The sequence below is a fragment of the Amborella trichopoda genome, chromosome 6 (genome assembly GCF_054954075.1).
Source record: "Amborella trichopoda isolate Santa Cruz 75 chromosome 6, AtrichopodaSantaCruz75HAP2 v2.0, whole genome shotgun sequence".
Lineage (NCBI taxonomy): Eukaryota > Viridiplantae > Streptophyta > Magnoliopsida > Amborellales > Amborellaceae > Amborella > Amborella trichopoda.
The window spans coordinates 50,450,818-50,463,134 of record NC_142341.1 but is presented as its reverse complement, the minus strand read 5'-3'; the positions used below and the strand labels follow the sequence as shown (position 1 = coordinate 50,463,134).

General features: G+C 33.5%; 1 long non-coding RNA gene and 1 other non-coding gene across 2 annotated transcripts; one reads left to right on the top strand and one right to left on the bottom strand.

The window, feature by feature from the left end:
- Positions 1-1,719: 1,719 nt before the first annotated feature.
- Positions 1,720-3,185, bottom strand: LOC148781847 (uncharacterized). The gene is made up of 2 exons (XR_016057230.1): positions 2,376-3,185; positions 1,720-2,070 (listed from the first exon to the last, which is right to left on the bottom strand). It is a non-coding gene; the product is annotated as an uncharacterized LOC148781847 (long non-coding RNA).
- Positions 3,186-4,424: 1,239 nt separating this feature from the next.
- Positions 4,425-11,949, top strand: LOC18448751 (uncharacterized). The gene is made up of 3 exons (XR_002283453.2): positions 4,425-4,851; positions 10,772-10,921; positions 11,055-11,949. It is a non-coding gene; the product is annotated as an uncharacterized LOC18448751 (transcript).
- Positions 11,950-12,317: the final 368 nt, after the last annotated feature.

Genomic DNA, 12,317 nt, shown 5'->3' with positions numbered 1-12,317 from the left:
AGGGTCTGATGAATTTGGGTCCAAGTCAAGGTTTGTTGTAACATGAGCATGTAATCATTTGGCTATTGAAATTAATATTTATTTGGAAAATTATCGCAAATATACCTAAATTTAAGTTTAATTAGAAAAAAAAAAAAAACCCCAAACTTTTGTTTATCTCGTCTGCATCTTTTTTCTTCATTTTCGATTTTTTTTTTACCAAAATGACCTTGATAGTAGTCACATTACCGTAATAGTTAGTGCATGTTATACGGTACTTTAAGTACCATAATGCTTAAGGAACTTTATACGGTACTTCTAGTACCCTAATACTGAGGGCATTTTATACGGTACTTTAAGTACCGTAAACTCACACTAACCCTTATACGGCATTTTAAGTACTATAAATACTAACCATGTTATACGGCACTTAAAATGTAGTAAACCTTTTCTCATTATGTTTCTCTTTCATCTCGAATTCTTTTTATGTTTATCTATTCTTTCTTTTTAGTTCTTTTTAATATTTATCTCTTCTTTCTCTCACCAATTCTTTTTTATCTCCTATCTCTCTACACAATCTCATCATCATTTCCTTAGAGAGAGTAATCAACCACTAACTTCGGCTATGTAAAACAGAGGACATGATCTAAGGAAACGATGATGAAACTATAGAGAGAGAAAGAAGAGATAAAAAATAATTAGAGAGAGAAAAAAGAGATAAATATTAAAAAGAATTGGAGAGAAAGAGAAGATAATTAGAGATGAAAGAGATAAATATAAACAGGATGAGAAAATAATTTACGACATTTTAAGTGTCGTATAAGATAGAATAGTTTTTACTGTACTTAAAATGCCGGATAATGGGTTTTAGTTTTTATGGTACTTAAAGTACCATAATTAGCTTTACAGTATGGCCAAAGTTTTACGGTAAACCGTAATATTATTTGAAGTTACTACGGTATTTTAAATACCGTATAAATTGATATGTATTTACTACCGTGAAGGTCATTTTGGTCAAAAAAAATCAAAAATGAAAAAAAAAAAATATAGACGCGATAAACGAAAGTTTGGGGTTTTTTTTCCAATTAACCTTAAATCAAGATATATTTGCAATAATTTCCCTATTTATTTCCTCTCTCAAATTTTTAAAATAATTATTTCTTATAGCATTTGAACATAATTATACTTGCCCTGCCTTTTTATGAAGGAAATTTTACTAGGTTGATTAACAAAATCCAAATATTGACAACAAATTCAAATCACACTTAAAAGACTTCACTTGCGAAGATTTTTTTTTTTTTAAGTGAAATTTTTGGATCTACATTACACTCCCAAATGGGTGCTCCCAACTATACAAGTTTAGAATTACACAGCTTTTAAAAAACTAGTTCCAATCATCCAAAATTTGGACTGGGACTTGTGTTTTAGGCGCATACTACAATTTCAAATTTAGAATTCAGAAACTTGATAACTTGATCGAGGAGATCATATCCCCAAAGTTTGAATATATAGGTGCCAACCGCAGATAATTAAGATAAGACTTGGATGATTATGATGATTCCAATACAGGTGCCGACAGAGTGAACCTTCCAAATGCTCTGGCAGGAGCATGAACCTTTTAACCATAACAAAAGTCATGCTCCCAAAGTGCATTTAAATGGCAGTGGCTCCCAAATGAGAAATTCCCAACTAATCCGATGAATTCCTTAGAAAATCGAAAAAGGCAACTTACATGAAACATTGAGCAAAGAGACCACAGAGTATTATCATACATAAAGATAAAGATGGTTCATTCCATTCAAAAAAACCAATGAATCACAAAATAAAACCCAGCTACTATACATGGAAACAGATGATGCAGTCGTAAGTTCTAAAAATACAGAAATAGGGGAAGGGGAAGAAAAGATACCCTAGTCCCCCTCTCTCTCTCTACCCACATTTTGATATACAAAGTACCCACTAAGGGAGACTTGATGGCCACAATCTGTGGGCCAATTCCATGGAGGTGTTTAAATGCCCTTGATAAACAGCATACTATGTATACAGATCAAGATGACTAGTGCTCGAATGTCTACTCTCCGGTAACGGTATCTGCATCCGACAGAAAGGGATCAGTACATAAAGAATCTCTCTCTTTCTCTCCCTCCAATAATGCTATCGTATACCAGCAGCAGCCAATAACAGCACAGCAGATGCCTGTATTGTTATTTCCTATGCTGTGTTGTATTCAAACTTCTCCTCAAACCATTCTTCATTTCCTATTTTTAAAGATATGTTTCAGTCTCTCATATTTGAGCATGCTGATCAAAGATGGTATTTGGTAATCAGCTATGAAAGGATCGGTATTGATTTGTCAGTTTGGAAACACCGAGTTTCCGAACATAATCTTTACTCACCTCTCTCGGTCTCCTCGCATCCCTCTGGTGTTCGCCCTGAACCAGGCATCACCAAACTTAACTTTGATGGTTGCTCACTTGGCAACCCTCGCCTCGCCCTACTCTGCTGGAATAGGCGGAGTCTTCAAAGACCTCCCTCTTCTCCAAGCACATAGGCCTAGCGGATTCTCACAAGTGGAGGCCCTAGCGCTCCTTGACCCCAACTGGAGCCAGCCCCGCGTTTATGGTGGAGGGGGACTCCAAAAATGTCCTCTCTTGGAGACTTTCCCATGTTTTTGACGAGAACGCCCGAAATCTGCAGACCCATCCAAATCTCTTAGAATCATCTTTTGCGTTGCGGGAGTGAAAACCTCCAGTCTAAGTCTCGAATGAGTAAACCTCTCAGGCTGGTGTGCGTGTCTTCCCTCTTAGCATCCACCTGAATCTAGGGTCTGCTACCTCTAAGCTTCGTCAGCCCATCCATCTTCTATGTACCAGGAGTAATAAATTCTCTTAAACTTATCTCCCAATGATTTCTCTGCATATATAAGTGCATGAGTCTCGCCACATTCTTGCAGCTCCTTCCTAGCCTGAGGTGTGGGTAAGCCTGTAACTCCTGCAATATTCTTGCAGCTCCTTCCTAGCCTGAGGTGTGCGTAAGCCTGCAACTCCTGCAGTGGAGTGAAAGGGTACGGGGTACCACTACGTGGCTAAGTAAGGGATCCTGTCTTCTTTGAGGGAAAACCTGAATCCCCAGAAGCAACCAGAGATAAACTACATTAGGAAATATGAAGTGAACCCCTCTCTTTGTTTTAGGGTTTTCTTATGATATAAAAGACATCAGATCTCAAAATTTTAGGGTTTAGGGGTCCCTCCCTCTTTTTGGTTTATTTTACCCGTGGTCGGGAAGCCATTATTGTTAGCGCAAGCGGCCAATCTCAAATAACTTTTGAACCCTGATCTCCTCAAATTTAGGACCCCAAGAAGCCCAAATTTTGATGTAGTTTTGACTAGCACTACCTACCCCTTGTCATGGTTTCATACCAAGACTCAGCCTCCTCCTAATTTTTAAGTTGAAGTGTTACCTAAGTCACAAGTCTAAATAAGTCCGGATCCAATCATAGATTCAATTCACACTGTTTCAAGGAGAAAAGAAAAAAGGTTATGTTGTTTACACTCATACTAAAAACACTGTGAGGTGAGTCAGGTTGAAGCAAAGTTGCCTTATTTTTCAACCAAAGACCACACCCTCCCCAATAACCAAATATCGATAGCATTCTCTAAAGAATACTAAAAGTGAAATATGTCAAGCCATAGCCCTTCCTACAAAACCAAACTGCGGCTTCACTAGAAATGCAGTCGCAAAGCGCACCGTCTAAAAAAGTGCAGTGCAGTGCAGTGCATTTCCAAAGTGGATTCTTCGGAAGAGCAGTTTCACTTCTTGGTTCGATAGAAAACAATCAATTCAAGCAAACATTACTCTCCTCAAAATTCACTAACAACCCAGACCGTGAAGAATGCGCACATCCATTTTTTTACATCTCCTGCCTTTCCTTTATTCTACATATCGTCCCTCTCTTTTTACACTTGTTTTCCATTTCTCATTTTGCCAAGCATTATGCACATTTCCACTTGTTAGTTATTGTCAAAAACAAAAAAATTCATATAACCAAATGCACTTCAAAAACACAACCAACATGCCTTGATTTGCCCCATCATGGCTAATTTTAATTCCTGAGGTCCTGTTATGGTTCTCAAACAGGTTTATAGAGTTGCTATTCCTCAAAGGAAACTTCGACCTAACCCCTAAAGGAAGGATGCTATTCATGTTATCTCCCCCAACTCAAACCATAAAGGATGGATGATGTCATGGAAGATGACTCATTAGTAACCACGAGATATTATCCCCAAAGAAGTTAGAGATCAAAAGTAATCCACAATGAATGCCAACCCCCCACTCAAGGTGGATCAGAAGTTTGAAAGTTCGTTTGACCGTTGGGGGTGACCAGTAGGTGGCGCCCAAAAGGAAGTCACCCCTAACTGTATTTCAAACCTCAAACCTCAAACCACCCATTCTTCATAGTCCCATTTCAAAGCTGCAAAAGGCTTCCTTGTTTTCTTTTTAGCTTTCTTTTCCCATTTTTTCTTGCTATCAAAACCTCACTTTTTCATTTTTCTTTTGCCCTTCTTTTTAAAATGTGGGGATCATGAGCTCTGGCTCAGGATCTCCATCCTCCTCTCCTCCCACCCCACCTTCCCCTTTACCTATCAGTGTAGGCCCCAACCATGAGAAGTACATTTTCTCGTCCTCGCCCTCGCCTTCGCCACCCTTCTCACCAACTTCTGGCCCTCTCTCATCAGAATCCGATTCCCGCGTACCGGAATCTCTTGCCCTTCTTCCCCGTGGATCCTTAGCGCAACCGCCACAGTCTTCTACTTTTTCTTTGGACAGATTGACAGATTCCTCCACTGCACCAAACTCTTGTTTTTGGAACTGGTAAGGGAAATGCGGATGCTTTGGTCCTTTTTTAAATTTGGTTCTTCTAGGGCTACTAGAGAAGAAGAGTGAATTGGGGATAATGGACTGAAATTTGAGTTTGGTGATCACTTATTTCAAAATTTAAGTCGGAATCAACAATAAATATGAATTAAAATTGTGATAAAAGCAACTATCTTACAAATTAAAAGCCAAAAATTGGATGACGGTCATTGAAATCCATGTTTTATTTGAGACACAAGGGTTATTAAGTTCTAAATTTATGCCCTCAACTAAGTTGAAAACCAAGACTGTTGATCAGTTCTCCCCTGTTACTTCATTTTCTTTGGCATTGCAACCAAGAAAATGTTCCAAAATCCATGAATATTTCGTTATTTGCTCTTAACAGTTAAGCAACCAATTATCTCTATATGAAATATTGAATATTCCGATGTTTAGTCGCACTATTTAACTAAGGAAAAAGTTTATATAAAGTTGCAACCTTAAAATGTAGGATTACAGATGCACCTCAAAAATCTATTGAAAAGGTTGTTTTAACGCTCTGATTGATCATATTGATATCAAGATGTATGAATGTGTAAAAAAACAAAGTCTTTTGAGTCCCATAAATAATGCATCTTGCACCACATTATCTAGGCCATCCATTTTCAAGATTTTCATATGTTTATAGATCTACTTTATTTTAACCATTTGTAGTGTTTCAAATTTTCTAATTAGATATGAAAATAGAGTTTTAAATAATCTTAAGAATTTTTTATAGCAAAATTACATATTATGATAAAATTGGGAGGTGCGCCTTAATAGGATTGTTTAAAGTTGCCTGAAAGGTTTATATGCTTCCCCTACAATATAGAAGTTCTATCTTCCCCCTACCATCCAGCCATCCAATTTTGATCAAGAGAGTCACGCACCGTTTTATCTTAGATTCGACGTCTCAAAGTATTTTATTTTTAGTTTTTTTTTATACAAATTGTATGAATATGAAAATTGGTATGTGTCATCTTCTCATTTAGGTGCACCTATAAAAAAAATATTAAAAATAATTATTCGATAAAATATAATGACCAAAATATCCCTTGAAATATTCAGTGAATATATTGAATATATTTTTTATATATATTTTTCGCTAGTGCAAGTTTAATAGAGGAATGGATATCCAAAATTTGGTGTCAAAATAGTTTATAGAAAAAAAATTAAAAATAAAATAGTGTAGAGACATGACAATGTGATTAGGGCAATCTTAGCCCTCCATTCAGAATGGATGGCTGGATAAGGGGGAGGATAGAACCTCTATGTTGTAGAGAATGTATAGAAAGCTTGTCCTAAAGTTGCAACCTTGTAGAAACCATAAAAGTTTATATAAAGTTGCAATCTTAAAAAATAGGATAAACGCACATCTCAAAAATCGATCATAAAAGGTTGTTTTGATGTCTAAAAACCCTCTAATTGATCACTCAGCACTGAGATGTATGAATATGAAAAGAAAAAAAGGATTTTGAGTTCAAAAAATAATGCATCTTGTAATACATTATTTGAACCATCCATTTTTAAGGTTTTTATGTGTTTATAGATCTATTTGAAGTAAACCGTTTTTTAAGTTTAAAATTTTATAACTAGAAATAAAAAAAGATTTTCAAGCCATCCTTTTGACACCAAAGATACATTTATGATAAAATTTGGAGGCTTAATTTGATTGTTTAAGGTTGCAACCTTAAACAATCCATTAAACAAATTATGTTTGTCCTAAATATTAAATGAGGGTTTTATTTTAGGAAACGTATATAGGTTAAGATGACATACTTTTGGTTTAAGGAAGTTATAATTATTTTTTATTGTTACATTTCAAATCAAGTGGCTCTAAGGTATCATTCGTTAGATTTCAAGTTGAAAATAAAATTTTTCAAACTTTATGACACCCCAAGCTATTGGATTTGACATCAAACAACTAATGATAATTATGACTCACTAGTACCAAAAGTAAATTGTCTTATAAATGTCTTTATTTTAACGTGAAGTATAAACCTATTTTGAAGTGAAAATAAATAACTCACTGTTAATGGAGCTTAAATGACGTTCTTTTTTAACTTTAGGTCGGTTTGGATAGGAGAAAATTAGGAATCTTACATATTTGAAATCCTAAAGAAATCTAAGAATTTTCAATATCAAACGATTTTTGTCATGGATTCTTGAAATCTGCTATTTGGATAAACTATACAAAATTCATGGTTTCCTTGCAATCACTTCCATGTCTCCCTAAAATTTTTATATGCTTTCTCTTTCTAAAACTTAATATTTGGGATAGTGTATCTATAAAAATTTTGAGATAATTTCTCTTTCTAAAATTTAATATAATTTCTATCCAAAATTTAAAATTTGAAATTGTCTATCTAAAAATTTCGAGATAATTTCTCTCAATAAAATTTTTAGGTGGTTTACTCTCTTTAAAAATTAATATAGTTTCTCTTTCTAAAATTTTAAGATTCTCTCTCTAAAACTTAAAACTTGAGATAGTTCCCCTCTTCAATAATTTTGTGATAGTTTCTTTCTCTAAACAATTTTAAGTAGTTTCACTCTCTAAAATATGATATTGTTGTTCTCTCAAATTTTAAGATACTTTCTCTTTCTAAAAGCTAAAATTTAAAACAATTTTTCTCTAAAAAAATTAGCGATCGTCTTTTTTTTCTAAAATGTTTTATGTATTTTTTCTCTCTAAAATTTGATATAGTTACTCTCTTAAATTTTAAGATGTTTTCTCTCTCTAAAACTTCAAGTTTGAGATAGTTTATCTCTCGAAAATTTTGAAATAATGGGCTTTAAAATTTGATATAGTGTCTCTAAAATTTAATATTCTTTCTCTCTCTAAAGTTTAAAATTTGAGATACTTTCTCTCTCTAATGCTTAAATTTTGAGATAATTTCTATCTAAATTTTTTATTTTATGTACTTTCTCTATCTAAAATTGGATATAGTTTATCTCTCCAAAATTTTAAAATACTTTCTCTCTCTAAAACATAAATTTTGCGATAGTTTCTTTCTCCAAAAATTTTGAGATAGTTTCTATCTCTAAAATTTTTTAGGTAGTTTTTCTCTCTAAAATTTGATATAATTTTTATCTTCAAAATTTTAATATATTTTCTCTCTCTAAAATTCAAATTCGATATAGTTTCTCTCTAAAGCTCAAAATTTGAAATAGTTTCTCTATCTAAAAAACGAGATATTTATATCTCTAATTTTTTTTGACAATTTCTCTTTCTACAATTTATAATACTTTCTCTCTAAAACTTAAAATTTGATATAATTTTTCTCTCTAAAACTTAAAATATGTTAATGTTTCTCTTTCTAAAAGTTTTTGAAAAGTTTCATTCACTAAAAAATTAAGATAATTTCTCTCTCTAAAAATTTGCATGTAATTTCCCTCTCTAAAATATGATAGTTTCTCTCTAAAACTTAAATTTTGAGATACTCTCTAAAATTTTGAGATAGTTTTTCTTTTTAAAATTTTGAGATAGTTTATCTCTCGTAAAAAAATGGGTACTTTCTCTCTCTAAAATTTTAACATACTTTCTCTCTCTAAAAGTTAAAATTTGAGATAGTTCTCTCTCTAAAATTTTGAGATAGTTCATCTCTCTAATAAAATTTGGCACTTTCTCTCTATAAATTTTAACATATTTTATTTCCCTAAAATTTTAGCATACTTTCTCACTTTAAAAGTTTAAATTTGAGATAGTTTCTCTCTCTAAAATTTTGACATGTTTTCTCTCTCTAAAAGCTTAACATACTTTCGCTCTCTAAAAGTGAAAAATTGAGATAGTTTCTCTCTCTAAAAATTTTGAGATAATTTCTCTCTTTAAAAAAATAAAAACCGATCTCTATATGACCCTCTTCCACCCAATGTGTGTAGGACCTCAAATGATCACTATTAAATTTGGTACGGATCTATAGAAAAGTCAAATCTCACACCTATGTAATAACTTTTTTAGAAATCCGTAGCAAATTTAATGGTGATCCTTTAGAGTCCTACACACATGGGTAGGGGAGGGTCCAATAGGATCATTACTCTTTAAAATATTAAGTACTTTCTCTATTTAAAATTGTCATACCTACCAAATGCTCCCTATGTTTCGAGTCGAGGGAGCTAATGAGTGAAATTCATTAGCCTTGAAAATGCAAAAAAACAAGTTTTTGTGTGTAAATGAAACAATGGAAAGTAGGTCTTATTCCCATAATTTTGATTTTCCTGTTTTTAAAAATCCTAGTCATTAAGCAATCTAAATGGTGGACTTTTGTCAAAATCCAAGATATTAGGAATCCATACCTTAAAATTCATGTACCCAAACATGTCCTTGGGGAACATCATTTAATGAAAAGATCAGGTGTGGAAATGATCCTTTTAATGAAGACAAAAGTTTATATAACGATGTTACCTTATGATATAGAATTACTGATGCCCTTCAAAACCCATTGGAAAAGGTAGTTTTAATGTTGAAAAACCCTTTGATTGATCATCTCGACATCGAGATTAATGACTATAAAAAATAAAAAGATTTTAAGTCTTAAAAATAGTGTATTTTACAACATATAATCTATACCGTCTATTTTTAAGATTTTCATATGTTTATATATCTACTTGATTTTAACCATTTTTAAAATTTAAAATTTTATAATTAGATATAAAAATAGATTTTGAGATAATCCTAAAAACATTTTACATCAAAATTATATACCATGATAAAATTTAAAGGTGCACCTTACCTCTACACCCATGGATGCATCTGGGTGCCACCTGCATGTTAACGATGATGTTTTTATTGGGAAAAGATCATAAGAGCCAAGCGGCCTACGGAACAATATAGGCCGAGCAGCCCACGATGGAGAAAAAAAGCAACAAATCGCCAGACTTATATATTGATGCGTTTTTTTTTATAAAAATGGTAGAGATCCGTAGATCTTGAATTTTCTTTACACATACAGCTTTCATCTAGACACTCCAAATAAAAAAATAAAAATGTAGGGAAAGTGTCAATTATTCTCAGTTGTCGAGATCATCTCATTTTTTCAATCTTGACCATCTGACCTGCAATTTGTAGAAAAGTCGGTCGGCTCATAGGATCATCTTCCTTGTTTGTTTGATAATTCATTTTTGTTTTTAAAAACTTTTATTTAACCCTGGATCTGAACCCAAAATATTTAAGCAATCAAATGTACTTCATGTGCATGAAAAGGGAGTGTTATTCTATTTAAAGGAGATTTCAGTTTTGATTTCACAAATTTTAGGGGGAGTTTAGATGGATCCCTAAGGCCATTCTTCTTATTACTATTGTAGAATTAGGGAGAAAGATGGTTTTCTTCCTCTTGTGATTATCATACAGTGCTTATTTTTTGGCAATTTGTACACGTGTTCTATACAAATGAGAGTAGTTTTTTTGGTGCTATGTTAATGGTAGGAATGGAGGGTGGGATGTTATGTTAATGTATCAACTCCCCTACCACCAATGCCCCAACCTCATTTCCAATTCATACAAATGAGTTGCCGTAGTATTCTTCCACATATAAGAGAAAAATGGCACTATTCTTGTTTAGTGGTAGCATTTTTGCACAAGCAAAACAAAATATTATAATTCATGTTTAGCAGTCCATCCTGACAGACCTTTAGACACCGATTCGCAAAAAGATATATCTGTCTCTCTTTTTTTTCTTTTCTTTTTCTTCTTTACTTTTTTTTTTCTTTTTTTTTTCTTTCCTTTTTTCTCTTTTTTTTTTCAAAACAATATTACACTTTAATGAAGTATAATTCTAAACGTCATATTGTAGCACCCTATCACCTTGATGACCTTAGATCCAGAGGCCATTCCAAGCTCTCTCTCTCTCTCTCATAGTTTTGTGTTTTGAGTGCTTATTGTGAGAATTGATTGGCTTTGCAGCTTGGAGTGGATTTTGACTAGATGCTGCTGTCGCTTGTGTTTTGAAATTTTCCCTCACAATGAGAAAGTAGAATGAAGATTGCCCCAAATATGATGGGATGGGCAATTGATGTTCGATTGGACATTGTCCCATACAATTGTGATGCAGTGGTAATTGTTCTTTCAAAGTCACTCAAACATTGGATTTTTATTGCATTACATGGCCAATTGCATTTTTACTTTTATACTGAATTAGCATAACCTACTGAGAGATCCTTATTGAGGAAAGATTATGCATTAACAGGAGAAGGAGAGAGAGCGCATGGAGGTCCTCAGAGAGGGGTAGAGAGATTCGATATTTTACGTTATAACCTGGAATCAAGGGCATACGATATGCATTACATATCGATTTTTTTTAATTAATAATTTTATAAAGGTTAATGGTACTGTAATGGGCATATATTATGTATTCTTACATGTTATACACTTACTCCCTAGCAGGGGTGGCAAGGGAGTGCCAAGGGGCCTCGGCAATAGTATTGCCAAGCCCTATGATGAAGTCTTTGATTCTATTCTGACCAAAGTGTAGGGGCTCAAATCCCTATTGATTTACCACTTTATGAATAGCATGGGGTTTTGGCGATAGTGTTGCTGAGCCCCATGATGACATCTTTCTAACTCCATTCTCACCACTTTGAAAATGGCATGGGGCTTTGGTGGTAGTATTGATGAGCCCCACCAAAGGGTAAGGGCCCAAATCCCCACTGACTTTAATACTCTTACGGCCTAGGCTGAATTCCTATCAAGGTAGGGACCCTCTCCCCGCTGATTCACCCAAAAAAAGAAAATAGTGGCAATGGACCTAGACCCGACCCGATACACGATTCGGGTCCAGATATGGGTTCAAAAATTGGACCCAGTAAGTCGGGTCCACGTCCAAATCTTGAACCCGGACATTATTCAAGTCCAGATCCGGGTAATATTTTATCTAGATCCGGGTAATATTTTATTGTCCCAATATATAAAATATATTTAAATACATAGATATTTTAATTTTTTATTCAGATCTGGTCTGCTCCGAGCCTGAGTCCCACACTTTCCAATTCCAGTTAGGGTTTGATGAATTTGGGTCCAAGTCAAGGTATGTTATAATGCACATGTAATCATTTGGCCATTGAAATTAATATTTATTTGGAAAATTATCGCAAATATACTATAATTTAGCTTAATTGGAAAAAAAAAATCCCAAACTTTTGTTTATCTAGTCTGAATTTTTTTTTTCATTTTTCAGTTTTTTTTTTTACCAAAAATGACTTTTACAGTAGTCGCATTACCGCAATATTTAGTGCATGTTATACGGTACTTTAAGTACCATAATGCTTAGAGTATTTTATAAGGTACATTTAGTACCGTAATACTAAAGGCATTTTATACGGTACTTTAAGTACCGTAAATTTACACTAACCCTTATACGGCATTTTAAGTACTATAAATACTAACCATGTTATACGGTACTTAAAATGCCATAAACTCATGTTTATCTCTTTCATCTCTAATTCTTTTGTAT